This window comes from Sus scrofa, chromosome 7 (genome assembly GCF_000003025.6).
Source record: "Sus scrofa isolate TJ Tabasco breed Duroc chromosome 7, Sscrofa11.1, whole genome shotgun sequence".
Taxonomy (NCBI): Eukaryota; Metazoa; Chordata; class Mammalia; order Artiodactyla; family Suidae; genus Sus; species Sus scrofa.
In genome coordinates, this window is record NC_010449.5 from 29,019,068 (window position 1) to 29,046,546 (window position 27,479).

General features: G+C 45.7%; 1 protein-coding gene across 28 annotated transcripts in view; it reads left to right on the forward strand.

The window, feature by feature from the left end:
* DST (dystonin) overlaps positions 1-27,479 on the forward strand; it is a 487,727-nt gene that overhangs the window by 206,645 nt on the left and 253,603 nt on the right. The window lies entirely within an intron of this gene.

The window sequence follows — 27,479 nt, forward strand, 5'->3', positions numbered from 1 at the left end:
GCAGACTTTATTGTGCAGTACTTTTTTTTTCCTTTTTAGGGCTGTACCTGCGGCATATGGAGGTTTCCAGGCTAGGGGTCAAATCAGAGCTGCTGCTGCCAGCCTACACCACAGCCACAGCAACAAGGGACCCAAGCCACATCTGCAACCTACACAGCTCAAACACTGGATCCCTGACCCATTGAGCAAGGCCAGGGATTGAACCCATGTCCTCATGGATACTAGTTGGGCTCTTAACCCACTGAGCCACAAGGGAACTCCTTTTGTGCAGATTGTATGTCTCTGAAGCGCAGCTTTTCAGAATCCACTGGGAAGTTAGGGTTTCAGTTCTAGAGCATTTCCCATGCATTTCCAGCCTCTGTCATTATGTGGTGTGTGGCCTATGGTGATGGTGGGGGTGGGGATGAGTGCCGGTGGCTGCAGTGTGTTGTGTGATGTGAGTAAAAGCCCTCATTATTGGACTCTGAAAAATCTCAGCAGTTTAAGGAGTATATAAATATTTATATGTTAGGGCATAGACAAACTTTAGTTCTCAGGGAGATTTTTTTTTTCTCCTAAGATTCAAACCACATTCTGGCCTCAGATTTATATAGGTGGCAAAAGAGTCAGGTAGGGTAAGGATGGGTTGGAGATACAGAACGTCTAGATGCAGTTTCTCTCTTGTACTTAGTATGACCCAGAAATCCGTGCTTCTGCCTTTCTCAGTGAAGCAGTTAGGAGTCGTGGTTCTTAAGTTAATATTTATTTGTGCACCACTGGCTACTTTGAGACTCATGTAAGCTCTCCAAAAAAAAAAAAAAAAAAACAAAACAACAAAAAAAAAACAAAACACTTATGTGCACAGAGCATTTGCGTATAATTTCATGGAGTTTTTGGATCCTGCCAAAGCTCTTCTATAAAAATCCTGTGGGATTTCACAATTAACTCTTACTTACTTTTTCCTCCTTTTGCGAATAGTTCTGTAATAGGAGAGGGGTGGTGTTTTAAGTCTGTTATTTGGGACCTGAAATAGTTTTCTCATATAGAAACATTATTTTAAATGTAGTTATATGCTTGGGCTATCCTACAGATTCTATTTAAACTGTCATGTAGCATAGGAGGTGGTACTAATACTGTAATAGCATCTCATAACTGTCTATAAAAGTGATTTTTTTATTATTATTATTTTTTAATGACTGCACCCGTGGCATATGGAAATTCCTGGGCCAGGGATTGAATCCGAGCCACAGCTGTGACCTACACCTCAGCTGCAGCAAAGCCAGATCCTTTAACCCACTGCCCCAGGTTGGGAATCGAACCTGCGCCTTCAAAGGGACCCGAGCAGCTGCAGTCAGATTCTTAACCCACTGCGCCATGGTGGGAACTTCTCTAAAAGTGATTTTTTTTTTTTTTTTTAGGGCCGTACCCACAGCATATACAGGTTCTCAGACTAGGGGTCAGACCACAGCTCATGGCAATGCCGGATCCTTAACCCACTGAGTGAGGCCGGGGATTGAACCTGCATCCTCATGGATTCTAGTCAGATTCGTTTCCACTGAGCTACTACAGGAACTCCTCTAAAAGTGATTTTTATGTCAGAGGGCGTCACAGAATTTTAATAATAATTTTAGTCCCCTCTCATTGCTCATTGACAGAATCCTTTCCCAAAACCTGCTGTGTCCTTCAGGGGCCGTGTCCTCCACTCTCTCGCTGAGAATCACTTTTGTAGGGATTTTGGTTATTGATGGGGCTGAATCCCAAAGGGTGAGACTCTGTGCTGTAGGTGCCCTGGTGAGGAAGTGTGTCGTGAGCCCTCAGGAAGGCGTCCTACCAGCAGTTCAACTGCCGTCCGCCCCCTTGGCTGTGGTCTGGCCCTGTGTGTCCCCTGCTCAGGGCATGACAGGGACGCTTTCCAGGCTGGAGCAGAGGCAGACTGATGAGAGGCGGGGGGTGGAACCTGGGAGCTGAAGGCTCTGCCAGGATCTGCCACTTCTGAGTTGAGTCCTGGGGAAGCGTGGTTTTGGAGGAAGAGGTGCCCCTTGGTGGCTGTGGCCTGGCAGCTTCTGTGGCTGTGGCCACCTGGGGGCCGCAGAGGTCTGCCCTGTGTCCTCAGGAGCGTGGCTTTGTGGTTCCAGGTTGGTAATCAAGTCACAGCACTGGCAGTGGAGGGTGGAAGCCGGTGAGGGTGACCCCCCTGGGGATGCAGACTGGTGCCAGGCAGGTGTTCACTGGGGACTTGCTGGGCACCGGGAGACTAGGGCTGGACCACTCATCTCATCTTACGAGCAGCTTGTCAACTGGATGAATGGGCGAGAGGAGGCTGAAAATTATTCATAGTTGAGCTGTTTGGAGGCAAGGCTGCATTTTCCACTCCTAGGGCGCTTCGGGGGCCCCGGTGAGTGTATTCTCCCCAGGTGTGAGGTCCATGTGCACATGAACTCGCCGAAGCCTCCAGCAGCCCTCCAGAATGGTTAGTTTAGTGGTTATATACACAGCCTTCAGAGTCATACGGCAGGGGTTCAAATCCTGATTTACCTGGAATCCACAACCTCTCTTTTAGATAAAATGACAAATCTCAAAGATTTAAGGCTTACTTCTGCTGCAGCACTGTACGAATTAGGAAAATAAGCATTTTAAGCACAATAGTCATTAGATGCCAGTCCAACCAGTTAGTTATATCAAATTAGTTTATTTGTTTCTTTTTTAAAAAAACGATAGATAGCCTTAACTTTAGTAGTCGAAATTACAAGAATAAAAGAACTTAATATTTTCTGAGGGAATTATTAAAATTGTCAATAATATCAATCAAAATGAACAAAATTACCAATTATTAATATGAACAATAGAGAAAGCAATTAGGACAGAATGAATAAAAACAATTTATCAAATAGAAAAATTACATTTTGAAACAGTGGGTTTTTGAAAAGATCCTCAAAATTATATAAACTTCTCTTGAGCCTTTTTTGCAGACAAAGGCAAAAGAAGAAAAGAACAAGATAAAAAATTTTATGTAATAAAAATGTTACACTACAGTAAAGTAATTTATTGGCAAATATATTTGTGCCTATAGCAACAATTGCAAATACCTAGATGGATGATTTCTCTCTCTCTCTCTCTCTCTCTCTGTCTCTTTGGGGTTGCATTCTCAGCATATGAACGTTCCCAGGCTAGGGGTAGAATCAGAGCTGTACCCGCCGGCCTGTGCCACAGCCACAGCCACAGCAATGCCAGATCCTAGCCGCCTCTGCAACCTACACCACAGCTCAGGGCAATGCCGGATCCTTAACCCACCGAGCGAGGCCAGGAATTGAACCTGCGTCCTCATGGATGCTAGTCAGATTCATTTCCGCTGAGCCACGATGGGAATTCCCTGGATGATTTCTTAATACTTTAAGCAGATTTCCCCCAAAAAGAAATAATAAACTTGACTAGATGAGCTGAAGTGAATGTAAAAATAATTATAGCTTATTTATTTCTTGAAGTAGGTTGGAGTTTTAAAAAGTCCTCTTATTAAACGAGGAGCCATTGTAGGGAGGGGACAGCTGTACCAAAGTGTCTCCATTTCCTCCACTGGCAGCTGCTCCACTCTTGGTCTCTGCGTTAGAATTGGCTCAAAGTGGGCTTTCCCCTTCTCAGAACTGAGCTCTGAAATTTCTGACACAAAACTCAAATATATGAGAGTCTAGTTTTTTGATCTCTTATTCTTTTATGCCTAGAAGTTATAGCATTAGCCTCATGCGCAGAGAAATAATTAAATATCCCTGAACATTTTGGGGCCCCAGGCTGTGCAGGTTTGTGTTGGGACCAGAGTCCAGCCTTCATGTGACCTTGTCCATGTTTTAGCCAAGGGGTGGTAAAAGGGAGGCCGGACACGTTGGCTCTAAGTGGCCATTTGGTCATAATCCAGTTAGTAGGAAGTATAAGTGTTTGGATTTTAGATTAAAAATCTTCGTATTAGAAAGAAATATTTCTTTCTTCCTTTTTTTTTTTTTTTATCCTTAATCTTTTTAGAGCTGCACCTGCGGCATATGGAGGTTCCCAGGCTAGGGGTCTAATCAGAGCTGCAGCTCCCGGCCTGTGCCACAGCCACAGCAACGTGGGATCCGAGCCGAGTCTGCAACCTACACCACAGCTCACGGCAACGCCAGATCCTTAACCCACTGACCAAGGCCAGGGATCAAATCTGTATCCTTATGATCCCAGTCAGATTTCGTTTCCGCTGTGCCACAGTGAGAACTCCAGAAATATTTCTTCTGTATTGATTTTCTTATATACTTCTCTTGAAATATGGATCAGATTCAGGGAGAAATAGAGACAGGAGAGAAGCAGATCCCTGATCTTTCTTGCCTTGCTGTATTCCTTTTCAGCGAATGAAAAGTATGTTATTTGAAGAGGTTTTTTGTTTTGTTTTGTTTTTTGTCTTTTTGCCTTTTCTAGGGCCGCTCCTATGGCATATGGAGGTTCCCGGGCTAGGAGTCTAAATGGAGCCATAGCCACTGGCCTATGCCACAGCCACAGCAACGCCCAATCCGAGCCACGTCTGTGACCCACACCACAGCTCATGGCACACCAGATCCTTAACCCACTGAGTGAGGCCAGGTATCAAACCCGCAACCTCATGGCTCCCAGTCAGATTCGTTAACCACTGAGCCACGACGGGAATTCCAAGAGCTTGTTTTTAAATTCATGGCGCACCTGCGGCATACTGAAGTTCCCAGGCCAGGGATTGAACCTAAGCCACAGCTGCAACCTACACCACAGCTCACGGCAACGCCAGATCCTTAACCCACTGCTCCAGGCCAGGGATCAAATCCATGCCTCTGTAGCAACTCTAGACACTGCAGTCGGACGGATTCTTAACGACTACACCACAGTGGGAACTCTTTGAAGAGTTTTTGGTAGAATTAGATCACGTTATATAAAATGTTAAGGGAAAGAATGACGGGAAGGAATGAGTCAACACAATGAAAGAATAATTGATGGGTAAGGAGAGAAAAAAAGTAGGGAGAAAATCATTTGAGTAATTCTGTTGTACTTGCTCTGTCAGTTTAACTGTAGACCTTCCCCTTAAACCCTGGGGAAGGGAGGGGAAAAGTGGGTTTAGAGAAGAAAAGAGGGAAGGGGTTGAAGGGGTACTGGGGGGGTGCCTGCTCTGGGCCCTGGCTGCCCCCCCACAGCCTTGGCATCATGTGCTGGGACCTCACTCTGGGGACTTTGCCCTGTGCTCAGCCACCTCGGGGGCTGACTCAAGCTGGGGGTGTGCTCCCCATCTTTTGAAGTAATTCCTTTTTTTTTTTAGTTGTACTTGCAGCGAGCTGGGGTTCCCAGGCAAACCTGTGCCATAGCACTGACAGCCCCAGGTCCATAACCCACTGAGCCACCAGGGAACTCCATTAGTTTTGTGTTATGTAATTTCTTTGCCCTGCTCTCTTGCCCCAGATGTGGTTCCAAGGAGACCTGTTCTGGGTAGTTCTGTTCCTTGGGCAGTGAAGCAAAGAGAGGTTCGTCCCAGACAGACCTCCTGAACCGGGTTTTCCTTTTTTTTTTTTGATAAATAGTGTATTCTGCTAACTTAGAGCACTTGTCTTTGAAGATGACTGCCTCCTACAGGCTGTCACCTGTGGCACGGGAGGCAGAGCTGGGAGGCAGACAGCTCTGCGGTTATAGTTTGTGTGGCCTTAACCATCTTGGGCTCCTCTGTCAAGAGTGGGGATGTGCAGAGTTCCTGACGCGGCTCAGTGATTAATGAATCCAACTAGGATCCATGAGGTTGTGGGTTCAATCCCTGGCCTTGCTCAGTGCATTAAGGATCCAGTGTTGCCATGAGCTGTAGTGTAGGTTGCACACTCGGCTCAGATCCTGCGTTGCTGTGGCTCTGGTGTAGGCCGGCGGCTACAGCTCTGATTAGACCCCTAGCCTGGGAACCTCCATATACCATGGGTGCGGCCATAGAAAACACACACACACATACACACATGCACACACACACAAGCGCACGCAAAATTTAAAAAAAAAAGTGTGGGGATGTGCTGCTGGAATGGAGTCAGGATTTGAATGAGATGGTCCAGCAAAGCCTCAGGCATTGACAGCTCAGTGAATGGGGGCTGGAGAGGAGAGTGGGCAGACTGGACCTAGCTTCTTTTCCTCTTAGTCCATTCATTTTAGGAGAAGCTGGGGTTTGTGGGTCAGAATCTATTGAGTCTAGCCTGGTTGTGGCCGCCTTGCCTGGGAATCCTGCTTGCGCTACCCCTCCCCCCTCCTCCTTAGTGGTCTAGGGGTTGATCTTGGGGCCCAGACACCCATTTTCCTCTTTTTCCTCTTCTCCCCCTCACTCCCCTCGCAGAAAGGGGTCTGAGAGGACTGTGCATGCTCCTGGCCGGTGGTCTGACCTCCCCTGGATATGGGCTTGGAGAGCATCTTCCCGGTGGTCCTGCCGCTTCCCTCATTTAGCCTAAGGATCACCTGCCCCGGCCTCTCCTGGTCCAGCTGCACCGGGGTGGCTCAGCTCGGCCCCTGTGGGCGCTACATTTGCTGTGATGCAGAGCCACCCCAGGGGCCCCTTGGCTTAGACTGTTGACTTTTCTCTACCTTCTAGCTAGAGCCAGCAGTTTGCTAATTGATCCCCCGATGTAGGAAGTTGTGGTTAATCCACTGTCAAATAGCACCTACCCAGGAGATGCTTCCAGCAAGGTGGAATTTTTCAACATTGACGTGGTGGAGAAAAGTAATCATCATGGAGCTTTTCCATGATTGCTTCAGTTGCTGTGATGGCCAGATGTAAACCTGTTTCTTTAACACCCTTGGTTAGGATTTTTAAATAGAGCTTTTTCTCTGGCGGGGGGGCGGGGGGAGAAAATATAGCCTTCAAAATATATATCAGAGCTAAAATTATATTTGTTTAAAGTCAACAGTTTGCTTAATTAAAACTTATATTTGTTGGGGAGCAGACACGTCTCTGGCCTCCCTCCAAATGTGTTTAAATTTTCGAGCTCTGGCATTTCAGTTGTATGACTAAGGCTGTCCTCAAACGGATTGTTCTGGCAAGAGTGTTTTCCTTTTGATGCATCATTCTTCAGAATGAGGTAAGAATAGAGTGTAGCTGCCGAGGTCACGTCTGCTGCCTCTACAGGTCTCTTCACCCACTGAATATATTGGGTTATTTACCTTGCAGATTAGGAGCTCTTGGTAAACTGTTGCTATCAATAACAATTAAGTATTATTTTTTAGGAGTTCCCGTCGTGGCCCAGTGGTTAATGAATCCGACTAGGAGCCATGAGATTGCGAGTTCGATCCCTGGCCTTGCTCAGTGGGTTAAGGATCCAGCGTTGCTGTGAGCTGTGGTGTAGGTCACAGATGCGGCTCGGATCTGGCCTTACTGTGACTCTGGCGTGGGCCGGTGGCTCCAGCTCCGATTATACCCCTAGCCTGGGAACCTCCATATGCTGAAGGAGCAGCCCTAGAAAAGACTAAAAAAAAAAAAAAAAAAAAAAAAAAAGAATTATTTTTTTAGTAGAGTTTAAATTATAGTACTAAAACGTGAGCTGATTGTTATTGAAAGTACCCATGACGTCAGTTAGCTAAATTTTACCCAGAGAATTGTTCTAAAATATAAAATTAATGGCCATCTTCTATTACTTATAGTGTTTATTCCCATTGTACCCATGGCACTTTATGAGCCAGAGGGTCTTATGTTGTGTGTAATTTTTGTTATTCTTGATGACATGCAATTCTGTCTTGCTGTTTAGAAATGTATGAGAGCATATACATATACATATATACGAGTGTGCGTGTGTGTGTTTGTGTGTGTGTGTGTATCACAGATGTACCCAGATCTGAGGTAGCGATGACATAGCTATTACTCTGCTCTGAGGAAACCAGAAGGAAGCCTTTTTCTTTTCTGAAACGCTTTAAAGATTAGAAGACTCTTTTTAACTCATTGTTTGCATGCGCCCAGAATTAGAACTTGAGCCCTGACTGAGAGGCTGCATTCAGTAATTTACGGGGAGGGACAATTTTTTGGAAGATCGGAGCCTGGAGGAGTTCATGTAATCCGTTTTCCTTGCATTGGATTCATCTGACTGGCCATTTATAGTGGAAATAGGTTCTTCAGCACTGGTTCGCCGCACTGTACCTTTTTCCCTTAACGTTGTCTATTGGGCTCCTTGGTCCCCTTTTTTTCTGTTGATACATCCATGCATTTGGAGAGGGAGGGGCCCTGGATTCCAGACTGGAGCCACACCCTGTTAGGAACCCTCTTGGTTCCCGCCAGGGAGAAGCCTAGCTACTGTCTCCTGTTTATCTCTGTCCCAGCTTGTCTTTGGAAAGCTTGGTTCACTCTTGGCATGGAAATCTCTGCTCACGTGGTAAAGGCAACAGCTTCATGGCTTCGCTGAGTCAGTCGCACTGTTCTTTGCTTTGTGATTTGGTGGCTGGAAGGAAATGTCAGTCCCCAAGCTGAGAACACAGTGCTAACCTTGAGGGAATAGGAAAAAAGCTCCTTTGCTCCATGTTCTAGACCGTTGCATATTTGAGTGGTTTTACCATCTGTGGGCCTTGCTGAGAAAGGAGAATTTTTGAAGTATTGCCTTTATAAAAGGCTAGTGGAAAAAAAAAAAAACCTGTCTGAAAGTATAATGCAGGCTTTGGTTCTTAAAATCTGCAACTAAGATATTTTTTCAAAGAAAGGGAATATATATATGTTTGACTGGGTCATCTTGCTGTACAGTGGAAATGGACACAGCATTGTCAATCCACTATACTTTAATACAAATTTTTAAAAATTTTAAAAACTTTTGGGAGTTCCCATCCTGGCTCAGCAGTTAACAAACCCAACTAGTATCCATGAGGATGTGGGTTCGATCCCTGGCCTTACTCAGTAGGTTAAGGATCCGGCATTGCCATGAGCTGTGGTGTAGGTTGCAGACATGGCTCGGATCCCACATTGCTGTGGCTGTGGTGTAGGCCAGCAGCTACAGCTCCAATTGAACCCCTAGCCTGAGAACCTCCATATGCTGGGGGTGTGGCCCTAAAAAGCCAAAAAAAAAAAAATAATAATAATAATAATAATAAAATAAAAAGTAATTGAGAGACTTTTAAAAAGGATATTTTTTCAAGACCTTAGACTTCTTTAAGCGATTCTTAAACTTTAGCTGCATCAGATTTACTTGGAGAGCTTGTTCAAGTAGCTTGTTGGTTCCATCCCAAGGGCTTCCGATTCACTAGACCTGGGATAGAGCCTGAAGGTGTCCATTTCTGACAAATCCCTGGAAATAGGATTTCTAACAAAGTGCTTTTGCTGAGCTGGGGCCACACTGCGAGAATACCTGCCACAGATGAAATGATAAATGTCGTGGAGGTCCCATCATAGCTCAGCAGAAACTAATCTGACTACTAACCATTAGAACTCAGGTTTGATCCCTGGCCTCGCTCAGTGGGTTAAGGATCCAGCATTGCCATGAACTGTGGCCTAGGTCACAGATGTGGCTTGGATCTGGCGTTGCTGTGGCTGTGGTGTAGGCTGGCAGCTGCAGCTCTGATTCAGCCTCTAGCCTGGGAACCTCCATATGCTTTGGGGGCGGCCCTAAAAAGACCAAAAAAAAGATAAATGTTGTAAGGAACCACCAGTTTCATTTGGAATAACGGGCAAATATTCTAAAATATTCTAATACGGTTTAGGAGGCAGTAGTAGCTCTTGCACCTCTACTGTAGGCTAGGGGCTTCAAAGTATCGTCAGTGATGGTGTTGGTGACAGCTGCTAATATCATCAGAGAGCAGACACATGCCAGGAGCTGTCACTTTCATATCTTAATGTATTTAATTCTCACAGAAATTCTTATAGTCAGATCCTTATTTTTTTTTTTTTCCTTCTGCTTTTTAGGGCCAGATCTGCAGCATGTGGAAGTTCCCAGGCTGCATGTGGAAGTTCCCAGGCTGGGGTGGAATCGGAGCTACAGCTGCTAGCCTACACCACAGCCATAGCAATGAGGGATCCGAGCCATGTCTGTACGCCACAGCTTACACAGCAACGCTGGATCCTTAACCCACTGCACGGGGCCAGGGATCAAACTCGGGTCCTCATGGATGCTAGTCAGGTTCGTTAACCACTGAGTCACGAAGGGAACTCCTTTTTTTAAAATATATTTTATTGGCGTATAGTTGGTGTACGATGTTTGTGTAAGTCTCTGCAGCAGAGTGACTCAGTTGTACACAAATACACATTCCTTTTCATAGTCTTTTCCATTTTGGTTTCTCACAAGACACTGAGTATCTGTACTGCGCAGTAGGACCCTGTTGTTTATTCATTCTCTATGCAGTAGTTCGCATCTGCTAATCACAAACGCCCAGTCCCTCCCTCCCCCACCCTCCTTCTCCTTGGCAACCACAGGTTTGTTCTCTGAGTTTTTGAGCCTGTTTCTGTGTCGTGGATACTTGTGTTGTATTTTAGATTCCACCTATAGGTGATCTCATATGATACTTGTCTTTCTCTGTGCGACTAACTTCACTTAGGATGAGAATCTTTAGGTCTGCAAATGGTATTATTTCATTCTTTTTATGGCTGAGTAGTATTTCGTTGTGTATATATACCACATCTTCTTTATCCATTCATCTGGATCCAGATTATTATTATTATTATTATTATTATTATTATTACTTTGGTCCAGGCTATTCTTAATCCCCATGTTACAGATGATGAAACTCATGTCCAGAGAGGTTCCATAATTTCTCCAGGTCAATCAGCTTATAATTTCTCAGGGTGTGAGGAAAATCAGGCTGAGAGAGAATATGTAGGTCGGACACCTGTCTATGGAGGAAGTGAGGTTCACACCCAGTCTGCCTGAGTCCAGATCCTGTGCTTTCTCTACTGTGCAGAATTCTTAAGGGTGAATTTAGAGTTAAGGGGTTTTAGAGTCGACGTATGAAGGCTACAGGGGAGCTGAGCGTGGACACTGGTCCAGTATCTTCACAAATATGGTGAACGTTTTAAGTTATTTCTGTTGAGGTTGAAGAGATACACTCTGTATCTCTGAGATACAGCAGAGGAAGGATTGCAAGTTGGGAGAAATATCTGGGTAAAGGATCAAAATGTAGAATTAGACGCCAATCAGGTTTTTCTCCATGTGAAAAAATAATGAGGTAATCTTCACCATTTCACGATAGTAAGAGAGAACATAGCAGAGTCTGAAGTGCTTCCACGGAGATGACAGTTGCTTGGGTTTGAGAAATTCTCAGCATCATCTCATCATGAAGAATAATGATTTTGGGTGATAAATTCTTCATCAATTAAAAAAGTCCAGAATAACACTGTTTATTTTCAGCAGGGCTGTATGAACTTTGGTATTCTCAGGGCTACGTCTGAAATACCATTTAGGAAGGACAGTTTGCATGTGGCTTATTCTTTCATTGGTGGCATTGGATACATTTGTGTAAAACCATTAATGGTTGTGCCAGGCAGCATGGGATGAAGGACCAGAATGAGTGGCAAAAGTGAGGGTTTTAGGCAATCAGGCTGGGAGACTTGGTGCTCTTTGGCCATCAGGAGCTGTGCAGGGGGGAGAGGCGTTGAGTTGAGCTGAGCGCAGAGGGGGTGCCCAGGGCCGTGCTCAGTGAGCCTGAGCTGTTGGACTGATAGGTGTGGCTGTAAGGACATCAGGTTGGATAGAGACGGTGAAGCCCGGTGAGAAACAGTTGTGATTGGTTTGTCAGGGATGTTGTGGGGCGTTTTTGAAGACAAGAGCAATGTCATGTAGCTGGTACAGATTGCAGCTGTGGCGTGGGTTCAGTCCCTGGGCTGGGAATTACCACATGCTGTGGGCACAGGGAAAAAAACATTGGAAGAATATCAGCTAGAGCTAGATTTTCCTCCCTTGGGAATTCTCTAATAATGTATTGAACAAACGAATAGCTTCTCAGCAGCCTTCTTGCATGTTTTGGAGGAAGAAGAAATCTGGTCCCTGCCTGGGCTCTGTAGCAGAAATCGATGATCAAGAGAAAAGCGTCCGGAAGCATTTAGTACGAGTTTTTGTGGTCCGGGAGCCTTCCTAAGGGAGAAGGTTCTGTGGTCCAGAAGCCTTCCTCAGGAGGTAGGGAGCAGAGGAAACGGTTCTACCCAAGTGCTTGTCGCTCCAGATTCGGTGAGGAGTGGAGAGTCATGGAAAAATGTGACAGGACCAAAGGGTGTGAGCCGAGGGGGATACACTGGGGATGCCGAGGGAGGTCTGTTTGTCCAGATTCCGCCCGCATCCCTCCACCTGCAGAAGTAACCATGCACCTTTCCTCCAGGTGCAGGGAGGGCACCTCTCACCTGAGGGTATCAGGACCTGCTGCTGCAGCGGGGGCGGGGGGGGGGGGCGGTAATCAGAGCTGGGAGATGTCTCTCTAGCTCCCTTGCCTGAAATGCAGCATTCACTCTGCCCAGGTGTCCCGTTTGGGGACCCTATTCTGAGCCCTGCATTGCAGGTGTGGTTAGATGGTTAGATTTCTTTGATATTTTTTTTCATAGAATCACCCCATTTCCAGGCCCTGGTCAGGGTTTGCTGTGTTGCAACGCGGAGGGCAAACTCAGGAACTGGTTTTCTAAGGGGTTGCTAAGGAAGACGAGCAGCAAATGAGGCAGAAGCCAGTCGTGAGAGAGGGTGAGGGGGCCATGCTTAATGGGAGAGAATTTTGACACTGAAAGCGGCCCCTGGGAGTTCCCGCTGTGGTGCAGTGGGATCAGCAGTGTCTCCGTAGTGTCAGGATGCAGTTTTGATCCCCGGCCTGGCACAGTGGGTTAAGGCTACCACCTAAGTCGCAGTTGTGGCTCAGATCTGATCCCTGACCAGGAACTCCATGTGCCGTGGGGCAGCCAATAAAGAGGAAAAGAAAAAAAAAAAAAAGAAGAAAGTGGCCACTGGGATGTCAGGGGCCATGATAGGTCATGGACTAGCCAGAACTTAGAAACTGTTGCCTGCATGATAGAGTCATTTCATCTTAATGTCTTGTAGAAAAATCTGTGTGTGAAAAAGGGAAAGAGCGACTTCAAAGGGAGGCTGTTGGAGCTGAGGAAACTGTTACATACTTCTGGAAACATTGAACTGGAGCTCCCTGGTGGCTCAAGGGGTTAAGGATCTGGCATTGTCACTGCTGTGATGCAGGTTTGATCCCTGGCCCGGGCATGGTCATAAACCACCCCCCAAGCACAAAAAAACTCTAAACTAAATGCCCGATGACCTGGGCTATTGATGTACAGTGTTAAGATATTCTGACACTGATGTTGGCTATAAAGAATTTGTGTTTTCCCTTCTTCCGGTTTTACTGAGATAGATGTATATTTTTGATATAGTTTAGGGTGTGCAGCCTAAGATCTGACTTCCATCCTGAAATGATGACCACAATAAGTTTAGTGAACATCTGTCGTCTCATAGAGAAACAAAAATAATAAAGGAAAATAGGAAAACTTTTTTCTTACCACGAAGTCTTAGTATTTACTCTATTCATAGTTCTCATATGTAACACACAGCAGTTTTAATTATATTAATAAAGCAGTGCATTGCATCCCTACTACTTATTGAGCCTTCTGTTTAAGGTGATTGTCATATGATTCTAAGTTCAATTTAGTGCAGGTTATTAACTGTTCTTTCATCTCTAAGGACCCACCTGTGTGTTCAGTCTACACCACTCTATTAACAAATCTGACTAGGAACCCTGAGGTTGAGGGTTCGATCCCTGGCCTTGCTCAGTGGGTTAAGGATCCGGCATTGCCACGAGCTGAGGTGTAGGATGCAGACCCGGCTTGGATCCCGCGTGGCTGTGGCTGTGGCGAAGGCCGGCGGCTCCAGCTCCGATTCGACCCCTGGCCTGGGAACCTCCATATGCCACGGGAGCGGCCCTAGAAAAAGGCAAAAAGGCCAAAAAAAAAAAAAAAAAAAAAAAAAAAAAATCTGCAGCACTCTAAGTGATCATGAAGAGTATAAAACTGGTAATAACTGGAATCTAACAACCTTAGTTTAAAGATGTGTAAATTTGGTCAAGTAATACAGCATTTTTAAGGCTAAGTATTCCTAGTTATAAATTAGTTGTATACATTTACCTGAGGTAATTACTTTATAATCGTGAAAGTACAAATGTGCAAACCAATATCTCTTTTATTCATGCTTTTCCTGAGCCTTTACCTGTTCTTGTCACTTCACTTGAATGGTTGCTACCAAATGACATACTCTCTCTCTCTCCTTTTTTTTTTTTTTTTTTTTTTGTCTTTTTAGGGCTGAACTCATGGCATATGGAGGTTCCTAGGGTAGGGGTCAAATTGAAGCTACAGCTGCTGGCCTACATCACAACCACAACAACTCGGGATCTGAGCTATGCCTGCGACCTACACCACAGCTCATGGCAATGCCAGATCCTTAACCCGGTGAGCAAGGCCAGGAATTGAACCTGCGTCCTCATGGATCCTAGTCAGATTCGTTTCTGCTGAGCCACGGCTGGAACTCCAAACGACATATTCTAAGGAGTTTTCGTATCATAGGTTCACTTTCTATCACAGGACCCTAGGCTGATGTTTAATCTTTCCACGTATGATGTATTTATGTAAAATGTCCATGTTGAACAACTGGTTTTGTTCCCTATTTTATCGATTCTCAATGAAAAGAGAGATACATTATACAAATGAAATCAGCAAAAGATCAACCTGGTTTTAGGATTTCTAGACAAGATGTGGATCATGTGGTGTATGGGAAATAGAGTATTACTCCAATGCCAGGCTTGGTATTTCTGCATAGCCTTGAGATACCTTTGAGAGAGACTCAATAACTACAATAATTGTAAGACTATCTACCAACATGATATGGACAAGCACATATTTTTATTTTTATTACTTCCTTACAATGCATTTTTTTCATTCACAGCCCACATTTTCAGATTCCATTGGAATGAAAGCAAAAGTGGTCTAGGAATATGCCAGCCTGTAAATTGCATGACCTTTATAAGGGTATGGGAAATTATATGTATTGGCAGCCTCCAGGCCTTGTACTAGAAACTTTTTTTTAAACGAAAGTTGATTTTTTTAATTTTAATTTTTAAATTCTTTTTTTGGCTGCCCCACGGTGTATAGAGTTCCCAGGCCAGGGATCAGATCCGAGCTGCATCTGGGGCAACACTTAACCCACCATGTTGGCTGGGGATCGAACCAGCACCCCAGCACTCCAGAAATGCCACTGATCCTCTTGCACCATAGTGAGAACGCCTGTACTAGAAACTTCTAAATGTGTTATGTCATGACTTTCTTACCTGCTTTAAAGAATTCTTAGTGAAATTGTTCAAGTATTCTTGTTAGTGATTTTTAAAAAATCCATGGAAATATATCACCAGTTTTCAAATAAAGTTTAGGGACTCCATGACATGCATGATCAGATCTTTTTTAAAAAAATAGTTTTTATTGGAGTATAGTTGACGTACAATGTTGTATTAGCTTCAGGTGTCCAGTAAAATGATTCAGTTATACATGTACATATATCCATTTTTTCCCATGTAGGTTGTTACAGAATATTGAGTAGATTTCCCAGTTGGTTTTTGTTGGTTATTTATTTTATATATAGTAGTGTGTATACGTCAATCCCCACCTCCTAATTTATCCTTCCCCCAGTTTCCCCCTTGGTATTTGTTTTCAAAACCTGTGAGTCTGCTTCTGTTTTATAAGTAAGTTCCTTTGTATCATTTTTATTAGAGTCTACATCTAAGTAATATATGATATTTGTCTTTCTCTCTCTGACTCACTTCACTTAGTATGAACTTCTCTAGGTCCATCCATGTTGCTGCAGATGGCATTGTTTCCTTTTTTATGGCTGAGTAATATTCTGTTGTGATGGGATTGTGTTTTGTATAGAGTTGTCCTTCACACAAGTGGTACACTGGTCATTTTTAGAGGACGGCGTCTCCCTGTGGGGTTGAAATAGGTGCAGTGCTGCTCTTGTTCTCAGGCTCACCCACCAGGTGCTGTCAAGTCCTGATTTATGGATGTTAAGAGCTGAAGCCCTGAGATCAAGGACTCATAACACACTGAAGTGGGCCTGTCCGAACCTCACCCCAGCTGTGTAGGGTTCAGATCTCACTCTGCTTCTCAGACTCCCCCTGGTTTCCCCAGGGACCTGTTTGCGTGTGGGAACTGACCCTCTCGTCCCAGCATCTCCCTGCTTCATCCCGGGCTCCTGGGAAGGGTCAGGGGAAGCCTGATGGGAGAGACTGATGGATACTGGGTTCACCTCAGCCCATCAGAAATGGGGCACTCTGGGAGTTCCCTGGCAGCACAGCAGTTAAGGATCTAGCATTGTCACTGCTGTGGCTCTGGTAACTGTACTGGTGCAAGTTCAGTCCAGGGCCTGGGAACTTCCGCATGCCATGCGAGTGGCAAAAAAAAAGGGGGGGGGAGAGATAGAGCACTCCATCATCCTGCTGGAGTGTGCATGTCTGGTGGGACCTCGGACAGGCTGGAGAATGTTGCCGGGGGGTATAGGGAGGCCGCCTAGAAGTGAGCTTGGCCCTGCCTGGACTCTGTCCTGCTGGGTGGTTCTAAGCTCTTCCTGCCTTTTGCAGCCTCTGCCTTTGCTGCACTGTGGGGCCCGGGGGAGGTGGGCCCCTGTGGTGGGTGAAAGCCGGGCCCCCTGGGCAGCTGGGGGCCACACTGGAGGTGTGACCTTGACCCTGTCTAAGCCTTGGTTTCCGCATCTGTGGAACACAGAGTGGTGCCCTCTCTAGAGACCTTTAAGGTCATCAGAACCCTCTGCTTTGTCATCCTTTCTTCCGTAACAGTGGCAGCCGTGGTCCCGGTATTTGCATTTTTATGGCTTTGAGACATAACAGTCCTGCATATTGACCGGGGAGGCGGCCCCTATGTGCAGGGCATTGGTTTTCTATTGCGGTGTTGGGTGCTGGAAAGACGGTGAGGTCTCAACAAAGGAGCGTGGTTTTCGTGGTCTCAATAAGGCCCACCTAACACCTCTTCCCTCCTGGGGCTGTGACAGTCTGAGACGAGAGGCTGTGGGTGTTTGGCAGCCCCTGGATTCTTTGTGTGTCGTCACACCCCTGGTTGAGTTTAGCTCAGAGCAAAAACCCAGTAGAGCCACAAGCACAGCAGAGCATTTCAGCCTTGTGCCTTAGCAGAGCCTTAGCACTTATATTTTCTGGCAACACTTCCTTTTTTCGTTTTAGGGCTGCACCTGCGGCATATGGAGGTTTCCCAAGCTAGGGGTCAAATCAGAGCTGCAGCTGTTGGCCTACACCACAGCCATAGCCACGCCAAATCGGAGCCACGTCTGCAACCTATGCTGCTGCTTGTGGAAACTCTGGATCCTTAACCCACTGAGAAAGGCCAGGGATCGAACTCCTATCCTCACAACACTATGTCAAGTTCTTAACCAGCTGAGCCACAGCAGGAACTCCAGCACTTATAATTTCTATAAGCATTAGCAGCCTTCCTGTATTTAAAACAAAAAAACAATAGGAGTAAAAACCCCAATACTTTAATATCTCCAAAAAACGGTACCTCTTGATGGATTCTTGAAGAATACTTGAACAATTTCATTTCTTAGGTTTTACAGTTACCCTAGAGAGATCTAATATCCATGCCCTGACTAGTTCTAAAAGTAGAGCTGTTTCCTATGGACCTATGTCCAAGTTCATGAATTTCTGTGTTATCCTGCTTTTAGTCTCACCCTTTGTCATTGTTCCCAAATGTTTTCACCATCTCTTATCACACATAAGCTTAAACAACTTAAGAAGCCGAAGTTCCGATCGTGGCTCAGCAGAAACAAATCTGACTAGCATCCATGAGGACGCAGGTTCGATCCCAGGCATCATTCAGTGGCTGGGGTATCTGGCATTGCCCTGAGCTGTGGGGTAGGTTACAGACTCGGATCCTGCATTGCTGTCACTCTGGTGTAGGCCAGCAGCTGTAACTCTGATTTGACCCCTAGCCTGGGAACCTCCATATGCCGCAGGGGTGGCCCTGAAAAAAAACAAAAACAAAACTTAAGCCATTTTGCAGACACTTTCGTTTTACCCAGTTTTGTATATAACAATTTAAAAAAATTCAGCTATAGTTGATGTATAGTATAATATAATTTTCAGGTGTATGACGTAGTAATTCATAATTTTTTAAAGGTTATACTCTATAGTTATTATAAAATGTGGGCTATATTCCCTGTGTTATATAGTATATCTTTCTAGTTTGCTTATACAGAGTAGGTCGTACCTCTTAATCCCCTCCCCCTGTTGCCCCTCCCTCTCTCCTCTCCCCACTGGTAACCACTAGTTTGTTCTCTAGATCTGTGCATCAGAGCAAGTTTTTTCTTTTTTCTTTCTTTCTTTCTTTTTTTTTTTTTTTTTTTTTTTGTCTTTTTGCCATTTCTTGGGCCGCTCCCACGGCATATGGAGGTTCCCCGGCTAGGGGTCTAATTGGAGCTGTAGCTGCCAGCCTATGTCAGAGCCAGAGCAATGCAGGATCTGAGCTGCGTCTGCAACCTACGCCACTGAGCAAGGCCAGGGACCGAACCCGCAACCTCATGGTTCCTAGTCGGATTCGTTAACCACTGAGCCACGACGGGAACTCTGCAAGTTTTTTCTTAATAGTGGAGCAGTTTTAATGTTCTCGGTTGTTAACTTACAGACTTTTTTCTCGTAAATTTAACTTCTGGTTAAGATTTTTCTTGCTGGACTTAAAAATTAATCTTCCAGAGTTGACAAGATCAAATAACCCCCCCCCTTTATTTTTTGGCAGAAGAGCAGCATTTTTCAACTCAGTTTCCCAGGAAACACCAGTGTTGTGAGATGCCTTGGGGGGAAAAATAGTTCCATTGCCAAAGAGTTTGGAAAGCAGCCTTCCTAGGTTGGGTTTTAGGATGTACATTAGCATATTCAAGATGCACATTAGCATATTCAAGATGCACATTAGCATAGTCCAGATGCACATTAGCATATTCAAGGATGAGCTTCTGTGGTAAAGACCCTTACACTTGTTTAATCCAGTGTTTCACAAATTCACTTGTCATGGATTCCTTTTATCAAAGAATATTTACTAACATCTCTTTGGGAAATCCTTCAGGAGAGTTTTAAAAATAACTGCATTTCAGCACATTTAATTAATTTGATATGCATTCAAATCCCAGATTTGGAGAGGATCTAGTTAATTTGTTTGTTGTTGCAGGAATATTTTCTCACAGCCTTGCTTATGGGTCATTGATTTTCTAGTTTATGGACAACTTACACTTTTAACCTACTTGAGTTGTGGCTTGAGCTCTTTCTTTCATTGTCCAGAATTTGCTCATTATAATTCCTACCCTCTTATCTTGGGATGGCCCCCAGAATGGTATAAAATGGTATATGTCAGAAAATAAACAGCAAGATCCTCCTGTACAGCACAGGGAACTGTATTCAATGTCCTGAGATAAACCACAATGGAAGAGAATGTGAAAAAGAATATACATAAAAAACAGAGTCACTTTGCTCTACAGCAGAAATTAACACAATATTATAAGCTGACTACAATAAAATTTTTTGGAGTTCCCTGGTGGCCTAATGGGTGAAGGATCAGCACTGTCATTGCTGTGGCTTGGGTCGCATCTTTGGCGCAGGTTTGATCCCTGGCCTGGGAACTTCTTTGTGCTGTGGGCGTAACTAAAAAAATAAATAAAATGAAACAAAAAAAATTTTAAATGCCAAAAAAAACCCCATCAAGAAACAAACTGCAGGAGTTCCCGTCGTGGCGCAGTGGCTAACGAATCCGACTAGGAACCATGAGGTTGCGGGTTCGGTCCCTGACCTTGCTCAGTGGGTTAACGATCTGGCGTTGCCGTGAGCTGTGGTGTAGGTTGCAGACGCGGCTCGGATCCCGAGTTGCTGTGGCTCTGGCGTAGGCCGGTGGCTGCAGCTCCGATTCAACCCCTAGCCTGGGAACCTCCATATGCCGTGGGAGCGGCCCAAGAAATAGCAACAACAACAACAAAAAAGACAAAAGACAAAAAAAAAAAAAAAGAAACAAACTGCAAAAGGAAAAAAACAAAAACAAATGTATATATGTCAGCTCTTAAATATGTGGAGAAGTATGTTGTCTCTTTCTTAAAACTTTTCTTGGGAGTTTCCATCTTGGTACATCGGAAACGAATCTGACTAGGAAACATGAGGTTTCGGGTTCGATCCCTGGCCTTGCTTAGTGGGTTAGGGATCCGACGTTGCTGTGAGCTGTGGTGTAGGTTGCAGATGAGGCTCAGATCCTGCGTTGCTGTGGCTCTGGTGTAGGCCGGAGGCTACAGCTCCGATTAGACCCCTACTCTGGGCACCTCCATAGGCTTCGGGTGCAGCCCTAAAAAAAAGGACGAAAGACAAAAACAAAAAAAAAACAACAAAACCAAAACCAAACCAAACAAAACTTGTCCATCAAATATTTCCATTCCCTTTATTTCATTTTTATGACGCAATTTTTGTGCCATACATTTATCTTTCTAGCATTCTGAAAATCTTTATGTTTGAAGTGAAGACTCTTTGAGTCGATGGCAGAGAATGAGTTGAAGGAACGTCTATCAGGTAAAACACAGCTCTGCACCGAGGGCCCAGACAAGTTACCTACTCCTCGGGTCATCTGCCTTTCTATTATCCCCAACTGAGTCGCTTTGCTGTACAGCAGCAATTATCACAACATTGTAAATCAACTCTACTTCAATGCAACTTTATTTATTTTTTATTTTTAATTTTGTCTTTTGTCTTTTTAGGGCCGCACCTGTAGCCTATGGAGGTTCCCAGGCGAGGGGTCAAATTGGAGCTATAGCTACAGCACAGCCACAGCAGCACCAGATCCGAGCTGTGTCTTCGACCTACACCACAGCCCATGGCAATGCCAGATCCTTAACCCACTGAGCAAGGCCAGGGATCGAACCCTCAATCTCATGGTTGCTAGTCGGATTCTCTTCCGCTGCACCACTACGGGAACTCCTCAGTGCAACTTTAAAAAATGAAAAAAAATCATTTCTGGCCTTTCCCCTTCCTACCTTAGTTCATGTTGAGCTGTTGACCTATTTATGTACCTTTACGGAGTCTTTTTTCTCTGTTGCAGAATAACCCCTTTAGTCTTAACTCTTCCAGGTTTTCTCCTAAGAAGAAGTATTGCTTTATTATCAGAAAAGAGCAAGATAAGGTCATTTTGTAAAATCTTAGTCTTTTCCATTCTGAACTTGCTATAGGAAGTCGGCTAATTCACCTCCTTCACAGAAGGGGCCTTAGACCCCCTAAGAGTGTTTGTGTTTCAGGCATCTTGATGGTGGTGCTTGGGGGGTGGGGGGAGGTCTGCAAATGTGGACCGAGGCCAAACCAAGCCCTTTTGGTACAGCCCAGGAGTTAAGAATTATTGTTACATTTTTATTTATTAAATTTTTGTTTTTTTAGGGCCGCACCCGCAGCATATGGAGGTTCCCAGGCTAGGGCTTGAATCAGAGCTGCAGCCGCAGGCCTACGCCAGAGCCACAGCAGCGCCAGATCTGAGCTTCGTCTGCAACCTACACCACAGCCCGTGGCAACGGCAGATCCCTAACCCACTGCTCGAGGCCAGGGATCGAACCCATGTCCTCATGGATGCTAGTCAGATTCATTTCCACTGAGACACAATGGGAACTCCTATTTTTGAAATTTTTTCAGCTAATGCAAATTACACGTGCTTTTTAAATGTACTTCAGGGGCATGTACTTCCGTGTTAGAAAGTCTGGTGTCCTGTCCTACATTCTGGGCGCTGTGCTTAAGTCCTTTTGTATTTCGAGGCAGGTACACATTCCCCGCGTGCATACATCACTGCCCCTCAGTGTGCCAGGGAGTGTGAGCCCACTGGCTTGAAGAGCGACTTTTTGGAGAGGTGTTGGGCACACCATAAAATTCGCTTGTTTGAAGTGCCCGAAATTGGATGGTTTTTAGCACCTTTACAGAATGGGACAGTCCCCACCAGTCTGATTTTAAAGCACTCCCATGGCCCTACAAAGAAACCTTGTCCCCTCTGCTCTCTTCTCCCCACTCCCCTGAGCCCTAGGGAATCATGGCTCGATCGTCTATCTCAGTAGACTTGTCTTTTCTGGGTATTTCACATACATAGAATCATATGGTTTTTGGTTTTTTGTTTTGATTCTGGCTTCTCCCGCTCAGCATAGTTTTTTTGTGTGTTCCGCTGAGTGGCAGCATGTATTCCTTCCTCTTTATTGTCCATGCATTTATCACAGTTGGCTTTTCCACTTAACAGTTGATGGGCATCTTTTGGCTGTTATGGAAATGCTGCTATAAATGCAAACGTGTAGGTCTTTGTAGGGACATATATTTTCATTTATTTTGGGTACACATCCAGGAGTGGGATTGTTGGGTGATTTGGTAAATCTAGGTCGACCGTGTAAGAAACTACCACACTATTTTCCAAAGTGGTTGCACCGTGTTGAATTTCCACTAGGGTGACGTGGGGGCGGGGGTGGGGGGCTGTCGAGGGCAGGGGGAGGGTCCAGTTTCTCTGAATTCTTGTGGACACTTAGAGTCTTTTTTATTTTAGCTGTCCTGGGGGGTGTGAAATGCTGTCTCATTGTGGTCTTGCTTTGTGTTTCTCTAACAACTACTGACGTTGAGCCTCTTTTCATGTACTTTTTGGCCATTTGTGTATCTTCTCTGGTGAAATATAGATTCAGATCTTTGCCTATTTTTTAATTTTTAAAAATTCTTTATTTAAAAATTTTTTTTTGCCTTTTGTCTTTTCAGGGCTGCACCCGTGGCATATGGAGGTTCCTAGGCTAGGGATCCAATGAGAGCTACAGCTGCCGGCCTGTGCCAGAGCCACAGCAACACCAGGTCTCAGCCGTGTCTGCGACCTGCATCACAGCTTACGGCAACGCTGGATCTTTAACCCACTGAACGAGGCCAGAGATCGAACCCGCAACTTCATGGTTCCTAGTCAGATTTGTTTCTGCTGTGCCACGATGGGAACTCCTATTTTTTAAATTGGGTTATGCACCCTCTTATTTGGGGGTTTTCTTTTTATTTATCACATACACTTTTGGTGTCATGTATTAGATGTCTTTACCCAAACCAAGGTCACAAAGATTGACTCTCATGCTTTCATCTAGCAGTTGTGTAGTTTGTATAGTTGTAGCTCTCTATTTGGGTCTCACATCTAGTTTGAGGACAAGGTTGAAATGAATCCTTTTGTATGTGGCTATTGCTTTCTCAGGCTCATCTTTTGAAAAGATGCAACACTGAATTGCTTTTGTTTGTCTTTCAAAAACCATTTGTGGAGTTCCCATCATGGCTCAGTGGTTAACAAGTCCCGACTAGGAACCATGAGATTTCGGGTTCTATCCCTGGCCTCGCTCAGTGGGTTAAGGATCCGGCATTGCCATGAGCTGTAGTGTAGGTTGCAGACGCAGCTCGGATCCCGCATTGCTGTGGCCCTGGCATAGGCCGGCAGCTACACCTGTGATTACACCCCTTGCCTGGGAATCTCCATGTGCTGCAGGTGCGGTCCTAGAAAAAGACAAAAAAAAAACCCAGAGCACCATTTGTCTATACATGTCTGAGTGTGTTTCTGGTCTCTCTCTCTGTTCCACTGGGGAACAGAAAAACGTCTATTTTTATCAAAAATATTTTTAAAAAGATTCTTTAAGTCTTAAAATTTGATTTACCTGAATACCATTTTGTCAGTCCTTTATCAGACCAGTTTCGATGGGTGAGGGGGAACAGGGCAGCCTTGGCCTTCAGCAGTGGACGTTGCCCTCTGTGTTAGTCATTCAGCAGTGTTTATTTAGCTCCAACTGTGTGACAGGACACAGTGCCAGGTACTCACTCTCACAGATGCCCTAGTGGCCCTGGAGCCAAAGACAAACCCCTGGCTTGGAAGTGGTGGGATGGAGCTCATCGGTCCATCTCCTGAGTGTCTCTTTTTTCTCCATCCCTGGGGAGGCCCCCAGGGCCCATAGCCAAGGGCACGGCTCAGGTCACAGGCAAAGCACAGATGACTAATCTTTTATTTATTGAATACAGCTTCTTTGTCTATTGTATGAAAGGCACTGAGTGAACATGAGGCATTTACAGGAGGGCCTAAGACACGGTCCTGTCTGTTCGAGGGGCTTGTACTTACGTATGTCATGTACATAAAACCGTTCTTTAAGGAGAATGGTGATCAGTGTCCTGGTATAAACCATGGAATAGGGGAGTGCAGCAGAGGGAAGCCTTTCACGGTTTGGGTGACACTGGAACTTGACCTTGAAGGAAAAGTAAGGATCAGTAGCTGGAGGAGGAGTGGGGACAGAACAGCATTTGGGGGGAGTTCCTGTTGTGGCTCAGGGGGTTAAACGCTGACTAGTATCCATGAGGACGCTGTTTTGATACCTGCCCTTGTGCAGTGGGTTAAGGAACCGGCATTGCCGTGAGCTGTGGCTTAGGTCACAGAGGCAGCTTGGATTCCAAGTTGCTGTGGCTGTGGTGTAGGCCAGCAGCTGTAGCTATGACTCAGCCCTTAGCCTGGGAACTTCCATATGCTGCAGGTTTGACACTAAAGTGAAAAAAAAAAGCAGAGGATTTCCGTGAGTACAAGTAGGGAACTTGTACTTGACTGGGGCGGGGGGGTCGGGGGGTTGCAAATGTGACCTCCAGGATTCAGCCGGACTCGTTTCAGATTCCCTAAGCCCTTGGGGTTGGGACAGCTCTCCTGTTAGGGCACTGGGCCAATTTACCCCCAGCTGTGTCTTGGGTCCACCTTTGGAAATGTAGCCCCTGTCCAGCTAGGTGGTCCTGGCTCAAGCCTCCTCTTGTTTAAAAGACGGGGCTTGAGGGAAGATAACCTCCACTACGATTTTCGGTTTTATTTTATTTTTTTAATTGGCTGCATCTGCAGCATATGGACATTCCCAGGCTAGGGGATCGGGTCTGTGCCACAGCAATGCGGCATCCGAACCCCACTGCCCACTGAGCAAGGCCAGGGATCGAATCCGCATCCTCGTGGATACTAGCTGAGCCGCAAGGGAACTCCAAGATTTTAGGCTTTCGTATGCGACCTCAATTCGCACGCCCTCTGATTCTGGCCGGGAACACCCAGGCTGGCTGTTGGGGCTCTTTGCTCCACGGATCTCTGTGGAATGGATTGGGATCTGGAAATCCGGCAAAACCAGAATGCCATTTTGCAGGTGATCACTTGAAGGAATTGGTGGCGTCTTTGGAATTTTTTGTCTTCCCACCGAAGGGACAATTCCATGGCAGAGATTTAATCTTTAACGACCGCGTGTAGAACATTTGTCGATTTTGTTTTCCGTGAGGTTGTTAACGGAATGAAGCCATGTTTATGATCCCATCCCAGCCGAGCCACTCCCTCCCTCGAGGTGTTTATTTTGGAAACTAGATGTCCTGGTTCTGGGGGCTTGGAGTTTCATCGGGTTTAAGGAACCGTTTGAGCAGGAAGAGGTTTGAAGCGCTGGCCTGGGTGGGAGCCAAGGGCAGCGGAATCACGTCATCTGGGGGTGTCGTTAAAAATAGATCCCGTGTTCACCCCCTGCGACAGTTGTCTTGATTGCAGTCCCGGATTGCGTCCAAGCTTTCCTGCGGAGGATGCCCCAGTTGTTCTCGGTGGTGTGCTTGTTAGGACTTGGGGGGACGAGCGTGTGTGTAAAGAGTGCATTCGCTGCGTATGAAGTTTCAGCTGTTGTCACGGCCTCAGAAGTATAAACTATACTCCCCAGAGACCCTTAGTGTTTCCAGTCCTGGGGACTCAAAGAGGGATGAAGCACCACTTGTGTGTCCCCACCTGCCCCCCAGCCCAACCAAAGAGCCCCCTCCCCCTCCCCTGAGGGGTCTCACTCAGTGTCCAGGACGGGACAGGGAAAGGGCTGGTGTTGGTGTGACCAGAAGACAGCCCTGCCGGCTGGCTCCCCCCGAGCCCTCCCCACAGCACCTGCCTGCCCACCCATTCCCTCCCAGCCTGAAGCCTGACTCTCAGCCTCATTGTCACCCTTCCAGCAAGTGGAAGGGCTCAGTTAGTTGTTTGCTTTCTTGTGTGCCCTGAGATTGGAATTATTTTTGCTCTAAACAGCTCTGTTGCAAAAGGTGTTTTTTAAATTGAAGTATACTTGATTTACAGTGTTGTGTTAATTTCTGTTGTACATCAAAGTGACTCAGTCATGTAGAAACACACACACACACACACACACACATATACACACAACTCCCTGAGCAAGGCCAGGTATCGAATCTGCATCCTCATGGATGCTAGTCGGGTTCTTGACCTGCTGAGCCACAATGAGACGCCTCTATTTTTACTGATTTTTATTTTCAAACATTTAATTGGAGTGTAGTTGATTTACGATGTTGGATTAGTTGCAGGTGTACTGCAAACTGAACCTGTTACACGTATATACATGTCCCTTCTTTTACAGATTGTTTTCTCATCTAGGTCTCTACAGAGAATGGCCCTGTGCTCACAGCAGGTCCTTGCTGGTTATCTGTTTTATATATAGGAGTGTGTATATGTTAATCCCAAACTCCTAATCCCCCTACCCCGTGATATCCTTGTTAAAGTGGCAGGTGCAGTCACGCCACATGCCCGGCCACCTTCCCCCCTCTGGGTCCCCCACCCCAGTCTCTTGGCTCCTGGGACCCTTCTTTCCTGGGTCTCCCCCCACCCTCCAACCAGCTGGCCTGCCTCTCTCTTCTGGTTCTTAGCCCCATCTTTGTGGGAGGGCTCAGTTCACCTGCTGTCATCCATCCTGCAGGCCTCATTTCTTACCTTCGCACTGTAGGAGTCAGTGATACCCAGGCGCCGGATGGGTACTCAGTAAATACTTAGCGACCTCAGCTGTGTTGGATGGAGCTCAGTAAACACTTAGTGACCTCGGCTGCAGCTCCAGGGTAGCAGGAAGCTGAAATCCGGGAGGTCAGATTTTTGTGGAATTTGTCTGGCTTGACATCAACCACAACAGAGTCAGACTTTGGAAAAAGGCGTCCTGAAACATTACATAAGCAGCTCTGTGAGGATCTGAGCTTCAGAGTTGAATTTGATGTAGCCCACGTAAAGTCTGACAATTGTAAGTTAAGGTACGGCTTTGAGAGTTGTGTGCGGAACAGTTAAGCCATTTAGGTGATGCAGACCTGGTGTAATCTAATAAATAGAACTGAAGTATTGCCTCTGTGGCCACCCTGAGCATCTGGTTTAGCATCTACGCCCACCCCAGCCCCCGGCCCCACCTTATTTCGCTTCCTTAGGAAATTCTTCTTAGGCAAAGACGGGCGCCCTCTGGGGGTAAAGGCAGGTGCAGTGCGCACATCGCCGAGCGCTGCAAAATCCTGCGAGTGCTGCGTGCAGCCCAGGAAGGGGTGCTTCGTCCTTGTTACGTAATTCCAGTTATATAATGTAATCCCGGGGTACCTCAAAGTGCCTTCACTTTGCTCATCACCTCCTCGAGCACTATTTATCCAGACAGCGTTCTGTCCCCCAGGGAGAGAATATCCAAAATGAGAAGAAGGAATGTTTT